This window comes from Rhinolophus sinicus, chromosome 10, assembly GCF_057876585.1.
Source record: "Rhinolophus sinicus isolate RSI-liver-muscle chromosome 10, RSI-T2T, whole genome shotgun sequence".
NCBI lineage: Eukaryota > Metazoa > Chordata > Mammalia > Chiroptera > Rhinolophidae > Rhinolophus > Rhinolophus sinicus.
In genome coordinates, this window is record NC_142510.1 from 17295224 (window position 1) to 17306207 (window position 10984).

A 10984-nucleotide genomic window follows, 5' to 3' on the forward strand; every position below is an offset into this window, starting at 1 on the left:
GTTGCCAGTTCGATTCCCACCTGGGCCCTCCACAACTAGATTGAAGGCAATGAGCTGCCACTGAGCTGCAGGTGGGGCGGCCAGATGGGCTGCGCCCCCTGCAACTAAGATTGAGAACAGCAACTGGACTTGGAGCTGAGCTGCGCCCTCTACAGCTGGATTGAGGGACAGCGACTGATGGGTCCTGGAAAAACACACTGTTCCCCATGTTCCCCAATAAAAAAATTAAAAAAAAAAAAAGACGTAGTGGATGGCTGCTGTTGTTGCCTGTTCAGCACCAAATCCCCCTTTTTTGGGTGATGGCATCCCAACTTTCCCTTCCATGTGGTTCAGGTGGGGCTGACTCCACCCCTTGGCACCAAGGGGTGACCATGTGACTCAGGTCATATTGCATCCGAGACACAGAAATTGGCTCAGGCATGGACATACACCAGGGTTATGCAGCTCCTGGCTTTTCTCTACAGCTATTAGGGGGGAAAGTGTTCTCTTTTCATTAGAGGTGCTCAGCTTGTGGGCTGTAAGCCTGGACCTGCTGGCAGCCATCTTTGCTACCACCCAGAGAGATGGTGGCCAAGCATGGAAACTACACAGAGTAAATGAAGCAGGGCCAAGAGAGGAGGAAAGAGGGATTCTGATGACATCATTTGAGCACAAAGATCCATGACTGAAATTAGATCGAAATGGGCTTTGCAGTTAGGTGAGGCAATATAGTCTCCCAAATCCCCTGAGTTTGGTGTCTGTCGCTTGCAAATAAAGGAGTTCTGTCCGCTCCCCAGAGAAACCTCATCTGTAAGCTCCCTGGAGCCAACAGCGTCTGTGAGGCCTCCCTATAGCAGCTCCTGTTCAACACGATTACTTGATCAGTAGACGCGACGGAGCCTTTTGGGGACTAGATGTTCACTTCTGAGGCTGAGATTACTAGAGTATTCGTCAGGACCTACTTGGTCCCAAATAACAGAAAATCCAGTGCAGGCTGGTTGCTTTCAAACTAATTTGAAAAAGAAAAGTCCAGAAGGAGAACCAGTTTCAGGGGCAGCCTAATGCAGAGGTTTCACCTTCCACACCAGGACAGCTTTTTCTCTCCATTTGCCCTGCTTCCTCAGGGTAGAATTATTCCTGGATTTCTTCCTCTCTCCTTGTGGCGTAAGATGGCTGCCAGCCACCCCAACTTGCATCCTCTCAGAGTGATACCCAGCGGGTAAGAGGGAGTCCCCTTCCCAGTCGTCCTATCCCGATTGGTGTTTGCACTGTGTTTAGTTCGTTCTGATTGGATTCTGTATCTATCACTGATAGAATCACCGTGGCCAGGGCAAGGCAATTCTTTGACTGAGGCCTTGTCACACGCTCTACTCCTGAACCCCTGGAGGCCCACCCAAAGTAATTTACACAGTGGGGGTGTTCTCAGGTGAGGGTGGGGTGGGTGTACCATTCGGCCCCACCTCTTCACCCTTCCCTGTACCTGCGACCTTTTCAGTGTTATTTTGCAGTGCCCTCCCACCATGGGCAGGGTGGCCTGCCCCCTTCTTTTGAATCTAACAAGTGGATTGAACAAATGATTTGCTGCAGTCAGTGGGATGGTAACAGATGTGACAAAATCAGAGGCTTGAAATGGGGCCTGTGCAGTGGTGTTTGCTGTCTCTTACCTTCTGCCATTGCCATGAGACCACGTTTGTTTCTTCTTCGTGGACAGGGGATAACTAACTGCCTTTGTATTTTTCCCTGTTTCCCTTTTATTCCTTATCTACCTACATATGTGTTTTAGGAACTGGAGAGTATTGCAGTAGACATCCTTTTAAAGATTATCTCTGCATTTCTACTGATAGGAAGAGGGACCTACTGCCATGTTCGCATCACAGCTGATCATTTTAGCAGAGGTCTGGAGCTGTCCCAAGTTGGGCCAATTAGAGCTTCTCTCTTAAAGAGTTAGAAGTGAGACTGAGAAGCCAGTCAATATCTGCTTAAAAATAGTATAATTTAGAAGTTGTGGGGCAGCTCTGTGTAGTGATGAGGGTAGAGACACAGAGATAATCAGTGTGTTAGTTAAATGGACGTTGGCCACTGGAACAGATTAAACCCCAAATCTCTGTGGCTTAACATCACAGAAGTTAATTACTACCTCACAGAATTATCTGAAGCTGTTTTTCCATGTGGTGATTCAAGGACCCCTATCTTGTGGCTCTGCTCCCCCTGAGGCCTCAGCTAGAGGATGGCAAACAAGACAAAGAGAAGATATAGCCACTCTCATAAGCATCTTGGTCCCAGAAGTGGGACACACGCTCTACTCACATTCCATCGGGGAGAAATAGTCATATGACCAACCCTAACTGCAAGGGATGCTGGGAAATATGTGCCCCAAAAGAAAAGGAACCATATTTCTCTACCAAAGCAGGACTGACAGAGCAAAGCAAAGAGGAAAGGCAAGAGACAATGATGAAGATAAAAATATATAAAATCATTACCAATTTTCTGGTTCTAAATCCCTACCCATGTGAGACTCACTTCCTATACTTGGATTTCATGATATATTCTGGGCCCTCATAAGATATCTACATTTTTTGCTTAAACTAAGTTGGAGTGGTTTTCTGTCACAACCAAAATGAACTTAAAACACATGTTTACCATTTGTATCTGGCTTTTTTTCCTCACTTAATGTTGTCTCATAAACATTTTCTAAGTGGCTGCCTCATAATCACCATTTCAATGTCCTGACAGTATCCTCCTGAGTGGATTTCCCCTCATTTCTTACTGTTAGTTACTGTGTTTCCCCGAAAATAAGACCTAGCTGGACAATCAGCTCTAATGCATCATTTGGAACAAAAATTAATATAAGACTTGGTCTTATATTACATTGTATTATATAAGATCTGGTCTCATATTATAGTAAAACAAGACCGGGTCTTATATTAATTTTTGCTCCAAAAGACGCATTAGAGCTGATTGTCCAGCTAGGTTTTATTTTGGAGGAAACACGGTACTTGAGTTACTTCTAATTTTTCACTATTAAAAATGCCCCCTGTGGGCCAGCCCGGTGGCTCAGGTGGTTGAACCACCAGGCTCCTAACGCCTGACGGTTGGATTCCCACATGGGCCAGTGACCTACGCCCTCTACAGCTAAAATTGTGAACAACAGCTCTTCCTGGAGCTGAGCTGCTGTGAGCAGCCAGAGGTTGGCATGAGCTGCTGCAGGCTGCTGTGTGCTGCCATGAGTGGCCGGCAGCCAGAGTGAGTGGCCAACCGATGACTGGAGACTGAATGCCTCAGCTGGGGGTAGCGCAAGGTTCATAACACTAGCATGGGCCAGGGAGCTGTGTCCTACACAACTAGACTGAGAAACAACGGCTTGAACCGGAGTGTGTGGGGAGGGATAGAGGCAGAAGAAGGGAGGAAAAAATGGAAAAAAAAAAGACCCCCAGCAGTGAAAATCATCATTTTGCCTTTCTTTGGATTAGCTCTTTAGGATAAATTCCCAGAAGGACAATTTTTAGATCAATTGGTATGAACATTTTTATGGTTCTTGATAGATATTGCCAAATTGGTTTTCACAAAATTGTCCCTACCTCTTTGGAAGACAACCTGGCAATTGTATTTTAAAATACATAACTGTTGCAATAATCCTGGATCCAGAAAACTGAGGGGTGGCATAGGTCCCTGGAATATGAGGGTCACACATCTGTATGTTGGTCGTGGAAGGAGTCAGAGGTGCTCTCTCTGCCAACCTAGACCTGATGGCCTGCAGCCATTCTCTATCTGGAGTCCCCAGGTCCCTCATCTCCTCCCAGTCTCAGAAGATGCCCCAACTTTCTCTGCATTCATCTGCTACCCCTCCCACCCCTGGGACAAATAATCTGAAGTGACTTCCCTTCAGCGACCTTGGAAATGCAGTGCTGGTTCCCTTCCTAGGGTGGTGATGAGGAAAGAGGAGTTTCTTTCCTAACAACTCGCCGCTGGTGTTTGTTGTGGTCCTGACTCCAGGACCCAGCAATGGAGCTCCATAAGGATCCTGAATTCAAGGTCTGAGAGTACTGTTTGTCACTGCAGCTCTTCACCTGGCTGCTCATGAGCTTCACCTACGTGGAGAGGTTTTTAAATGTTTAAGGATAAAGGAACAAGGGAATTGACACCCTGAGGAAAGAACCTGGCAAATCCAGAATATGGAATATTCTGCGAGACAACTGTTCTCTTCAAAAAGTGAACATCATGGGAGCAAGAAAAGGCGGGGGCCGCTCCGTGCTTCTCAAATTTGAGCCTGAATGAGACTCACCTCATTCTGGATAAGAAACATATTCCCGCCTCCCCCCTCACCCCCCCAGAGTTTCGAGTCTGGAGATCCAGAGTGGGGCCAGAGAAGTCGCACTTTGAACAGGTTCCAGCTGCGTCTGGTCCCAAACCTCACTGTTCTAGACACTAGACACTGAAAAGACATCACAACCAACCGCAATGTACACATCTCACTGGGTCTTGATTTAGAAAATGAACATCTATAAAATGCCTTTTGTGAATAACTGGGTTCATTTGAATACGGACTCAATATGTATTAGAAGATATTAAAGAATGACTTAATTTTCTTGGGTATGATGCTGGTGTCATGCGGGAGACCCTGCTCGCTGCGCCATTTGTCATGCAGGGAGGCCTGCGGGGTCTCTGCTCCCACTCCCCATACAAGAACGCAGGATATGGTGAGGCCAAAAAGGAACACCCACGGAGCCCTAGGTAGGGGAGTCATACCACTATATTCTCTCTGGCGGCACTATACTCTCACTGGAGGCTGGATCCACACTGTCCGCAAACTGCCATCCACACTTGCCAGCCCAGCCGCCATCTTCTTGCTAGCCCCCGTTCTTCTCTCTCTGCTAAGCGTAGCCACAGCAGTTATATTAGTGGCCAATGGCTCACTGGTTACAGCTGACGGCCAAGTAGCCACAGCTGATGGCCATCCAATCACAGTTGATGGCCATTTACTACCTGAGCCAGCACCTGTCTATGTGAGGCCGAGAGCCTGGAAACCACTTTCTGGGGCTCTGCCCCCACACTGGCATGTGGCCACGGGGGAAGATGTCCTCACTTTTAGTTGATTCCTCCTGATGTATTTAGGGGTTAAGTGTCAGGATGCAGAACTTTCAGCAAAATGCACGCACAGTCACGGCGATACGGCAAAATGGTCATTTTTGAATCAGATGGTGGCCATCTCAGTGATTGGTACACCATTCTTTCAGCTCTTCTATGTTTGAGCATTTTAAAAAGAAAAGGGGAGGGAGGAGGGTGGGAAGAAAGCAGAACTCGTGCAGCTGCAGCATAATTGTGGGATGGGGTGAGGCTGCCCGCTCTTGCCAGCCCCTCTGGGTCTTTCAAGGGTCTTGGATTCTGTCCTGAGTCCATGATGAAGCCCTCGGAGGCTTTGAGCAGGGTGTGACATGATCTGATTTTTTTCTTTTTAATTTATAGCTTTAAAAAAGATGTTTCCCTTTTGAAGCTTGGCAAAATGGATGACATAGAAAATGGTTCCCGGCCAAGCACCAGCAGCTGTGAAATGTCTACAGCAGGAAAGCGTAATTATCAAACTATTCAATCAGATGCCGCGTGTGTTGATCGTTCTGACTTAGCCGGGATTCTTTGGTTCCCAAAAGCTGTGTGAAAATCGAAACTCATAACCATTTACAGATTATTATTAACACCGAGACTGGGGCACCACCCAGACAAATGAAATCAGATGCCTGGCACCAGAATCTGTCTGAAGACCCCAGCTGATCCTTCCTCGCAGCCTGGAGTGTCCTGGGGGGATGGGTGCCAGCAGGCTGGTGATGGCTCTGCTCCCACAGTCCCTGAGACCGAGGCTGGCCCTGGGTCGATATGAAGGCCCTGCACTGAGAGACATGTTCCTGCACGCTGGGCCTCTCCTAAGTACAGAGAGACCTTGCTCTGTAGGACCAAGGTCAAGGAGACCCACCCTCCCAGAATTTAGGACCTCTCACTTTTTCTTTTCTTTTTCACTTAATTGACTTCTCTAATTATATCAATGATCCATATGCATTATAAAAAATTAAGAACAAAGAAAGTACAATCACCTCAAATTCCACTACCCTGACACCGCGGCCATTTTGCTTGGTGACCACACTTCAGGGATTCCTTTAGAAGGCTAGACACACGTGCAAACACGAGGAGCTGCCCATCAGCGGGGTTGTACCACGTAGACAGTTTATCCCGGGCAGTCCTCGCTCTTCTTTGGGCTCACTTCCTACGCTTGTCCCATCTCCACTCCATCTGCGGGGACAGAGCCCCAGAGAGCAGTTTCCAGGCTCTCGGCCTCACGTAGAAAGGTGCTGGCTCGGGTAATAAATGGCCATCACTGTGATTGGATGGCCATCAGCTGTGACTAGTTGGCCGTCAGCTGTAACCAGTGAGCCATTGGCCACTAATATAACTGCTGTGGCTACGCTAGCAGGAAATGGAGGCTAGCAAGAAGATGGTGGCTGAGCTAGCAAGCGCGGATTGCAGTTAGCAAGTGAGGTGGGTTGGCAGAGACAAGTGGACGGCAGGTTGCGGATTGTGTGGCTCCTACTTCCTGTATCTCCAACCCAGCCGCCAGCGAGAATATAGTGGTGTGACTCCCCTTCCTATGGCTCCGTGGGTGTTCCTTTTTGGCCTCACCATGTCCTGCGTTCTTATGTGGTGGGGCGGGAGCTGAGACCCCACAGGACACCCTGCATAACACCATCCCTCCTCAGGTAACCAAAGCGAACAATGCAACGTGCTGTCTCTTGTACCTTCCATCTCAGATCATCCCCAAGCACGTGTGTTCAGAGGAAGGGGATTGCTTTTGATTTACAAAACTGGAATCCTATTATTCACACTTCTCTCTGTTTGTTTTCCTTTCTTCACTGAACACTGGGAGGAATCCCACCCAGGCAACAGGGGTAGATCGATCTAATTCATTCTGTCTTGTGGACACATACTACTCTACCCTGTGGGTGTTTCACAGTTCATTCAGCCTCTCCTCTTGAGTGGACACTTACTGTATTCCCAGGTTTTGCTGCTGCAAACCCTAATAACCACGCTTTAAAAGCGTATTGGGGCAGAATGAAATTTGAAGGATACTGCCTGAAAACGTCCTAAACTTGAAAGACATTACTCTGTCCCTCCAAGAATCTTAGCGAACATTTTTATAACTTGCAAACTCTACTCAGACCTGAGCCCTGTAATAAATTACAGTCACCTTTCCTTTCTGTACAACCTTTTGCGTTCCTGGTATTAGTCATTTTTCTCATTGGCTTTGAAAAGTCTACTTATTGGTAATTCAACCCCAAACTCAACCCCAGCTGTTTAAAATCATTTCTCAAGATGTTCAGCTATACTCAGTGGTTTACAAGTTTACTCTTGAAAACAATCTGTGCTGGCGCCCCCTGCCCTGCCTCAGTGTGACCCGGCTGCTCTCTGCTGGTCACAAGGTGTCCTCCTGGGGTCTCTCTCGTCTCGTCATTTCCCCCGAGGAGTCCTTTCCCCTCTTTTTAAGGTTGGTGTTCCTATTCTGGTATCAAAGTATGTTCCTTCTACTTGGTTTTCTCTCTTATTTTGGTGGAGCACCAATAAAGGGTGCATAAGAAGTCAATTTTTTGAGATCTTGCAAAAAAAAAAATCTTTTTATGGGATATTGCCAGATTGCTTTCTAAAACGGCTGTTAACAGTTTGCATTTCCATCAGCAATATATGCTCCCCCCAGACCCCCACCGGAGCTTTCATGTTTGCCTACCTGCGGGTGCTTTAATTTACCGTCCCCTGCTTCCGACTGAGACCGAGCCTCTGTAGTTTATGTACGTGCTGCTTGGAGTTGCTCCTCTGTGAATTGTCTCTTCCGACCCTCGGCCATTTTTCGCTGTTTGTCTTTTTGCTGTCAATCTGTAAGGACGGTCTGTGCAACTCAGGCCTGGCCCGTTCGTTCCTCTGCCATGTTTGCAAACACGAGTCATCCTTGCACTTTGCTTAGGGTATCTTCCCATAATTTTTGCCTCCAATTTTAACAGATCTATCTAAAAGGCTTCTTTTCTTGGTTTCAAATTTTTCCCCAATCCCTGGATTATAAGTACAGTTTGTTAAGTTTTCTTCTAAGACTTTGATTGAGCCTCTAGTTCACCTGTAATTTCCTTTTGCCTATGGTGTAAAGTATTGATCCAATTTTAAGACTTTCTTTTTTTCCAAGTGGATAGCCAATTGCGCTGGCCCCTTCTGACTGAACTGAAGTTCCACTTTTGTCGTGATTTAAATTCCCATAGAAAATGGGATCCATTTCTGGGCTATTTAGTGGCCCGGGTTGCAGGTTTTTTATATTCTCCATGTGAAATTTAATACAGTGTTATCTGAATTTTAAAAGGCCCCGTTGGTATTTTCATTGGAATTGCACATGGGAACATTCATATTTTTCTGATGTTTCACGTCATCCCATTTTCTTTTTTTTTTACTTTTTAATTTTAAGTGTGTTTTTCCAGGACCCATCAGCTCCAAGTCAAGTAGTTGTTTCAATCTAGTTGTGGAGGGCGCAGCTCACAGTGGCCCATGTGGGGATGGAACCAGTGACCTTGTTGTTACCAGCACTGCGCTCTAACCAGCTGAGCTACCCGGCTGCCCCGTCATCCCATTTTCTGATGTTAGCGCTTTCTCTTTGTCCTTCAACATGTTTTTTTCCTCATAGAGGTCCTGCACTTTCCCTGTTAAATTTATCCCCTGGCAAGTTGATCTTATCTATTCTTTTTTCAGTAGTGACCATTTTATTTTATCCCGGCGTATATGATAGAACATTCCAAAACACTGTTTTGTTTTGATTCTCAGGGAAATGGCTTTAGTATTTAGAATGATGTTTTCTGTTTTGGCAAGGAAACTTTATCATACTTAAGTGGTTTATTCCTTTCTTTTTTAGTCATTGTTTTAGCATCTTTTAAGAAAAAGAATCTCCAAGATCCAATAAGCATGGTGGGAAGGGCTTAGTGCAGGGAGGGGGATTTAACTAAACTCATGTAACAGGTGAGCAAACTGAGGCACAGAGAAGGGAAGTTCCTTGCCCAAGGTTGCACAGCTAAAAAGGAGCGGTGCTAAAATCTGAACCCAGGTCTTTCTGACGCCAGGCCTCCCAGTTGCAGGGTCTACCCGCCCCTCCCCCCAGAATCTGAGAGACACCCCAACCCTCCATGGCCCACGTGCCACCACTTCTTGGTAGGGACGTGCATCACGCCTTGTGTTCTGGCACCTTCATACCTGCCCCCGCATGAGTCACTCACCAGAGCCAGAGTGAAAGAATCCGCCTCCTGGGGGCGTTCTCTGTGTGAGTGCATTTCGGGTTCTCGTCTTAGTCACCACTTCTCTTGGTTCCCACCCCTCCCCCGATGGGTGAGAGATGCCTGTGCCCTCCACCCCTCACCCCGCAGTGGGCTCAGGCCCTGAGTGTGGTGGGGGCTTGGAGGTGAGGCTGGTGAGCCTGGGGCAGGGTGGCTGGGAGCACCAGGCCACGCAAGCAGCATCACCCTCCCTCAACCGAATGAAAGCGGGGCCTTGCTGGGGAAACAGACGGCTGGCACCTCCAGAATGCTCACTGCAGCCAGGCCCAGCTAGAAGTCCTTTGCATCGATGAAGACATTTCATCCTCATAAAACCCGTCGTGTACTAGTGTCCCTACTTTATCATGAGACAACTGGAGCTCAGAAGGGGGACATGTCACATTGCCAGCAAAGGACAGAACAGGGAGGCCAACTCAGGCATAATCTGTGTTCCAGCACAGACCCCGGGTCCTGGCCTGGGCCTTGTCCTGCCCCTTGAGCCCAGCCAGCCAGAGCCCCTGAGAATGGCAAACAGGGGCCACCCTCTGGGGAAGGCACCCTCTGCTCAGGGGTTTCCTTTGTTTGTAATACCCTCCTCCTTCTCTCCACTGGACATATCCCCATCTCTGTACAACCCAAGGACGGCAGCACCTCCTCTGGGAAGCCCTCTGGGATGTGCCCCAGAAGCTTACATTTCCCCTGGGGAGTTCCAAATTCACCATTTGATTGCTGTGACCTTAGGCATTACTGAATCTCTCTCGGCCTCAGTTTACTCCTCTACAAAATGGGCCCAGTGATACCTCAAGGGGTTGTTGTGAGGATGAAGAGGTGTGCTTATCACAGGGCCTGGCCCACAGTAAATACCGCTCCTGGGCTCCTGGATATGTGCACACTGGGCTGTAATCGCTAGTGGATGTACGTATCTCTCCCTAGACCAAGCATTTTGCAAAAGCAGAAATGGACCGATCTTGGTTCTGTGCATGTCCCAGAGCCCAGCACTGGGCCTGCCCTGGAGGACAGCTCAACCCATCCTGCTTCTTGACTGAACAGCCAAGGGTCCAGCTCCCTGCAGGTGAGTGGCGGCTGAGGCCTGGGGCCCAATGTGCACTGAATGGTCAGGCTGGCGTGGGGTTCAGAACGAGTCACCCCACGATGGGCCTCTGCGGTGTGTGGGCTGCTCTGAGCAGAAGGCAACTTCAGCTTCCAGCTCAAGAGAAACTGCTGCCCCCCCCTTAACTGCCTGGAAGACCTTGACTTAGGGTCCTTGCCCGTGATAAGGGATGAGCAGAGATAACCTCTGCTGACCTGTCTACGGAGCAGGGCGAACTGATCACTGAGCTTCTGCTCTCCTTACCGCCCTGCAATGACCCTTTCAAGCCCGCACACACCTTACCTCACCCCTAGCTCAGGATGTCTTATGTTCTCATGCTCCCTTTCTGCCTCTGAACCTCTCCTGCATGTGGGGTCTCCGACTCTCTCATGTATGCAGGGTTCCCACACCCATGTTTATATGCAGTCTGGTTATTTTCTCTCATTAATCTCACGTCTATTTGATCATCAGACCAGCCGACAGAACCTGGAGGGTAGAGGAGAGTTTCTTCGTCGCCCACCCTGGGCTGGGCCTACACAGGGACGTGTGACCAGGATGTGTGACTTCAGGTAAGTCACTTAAGTCAACCTCCCCA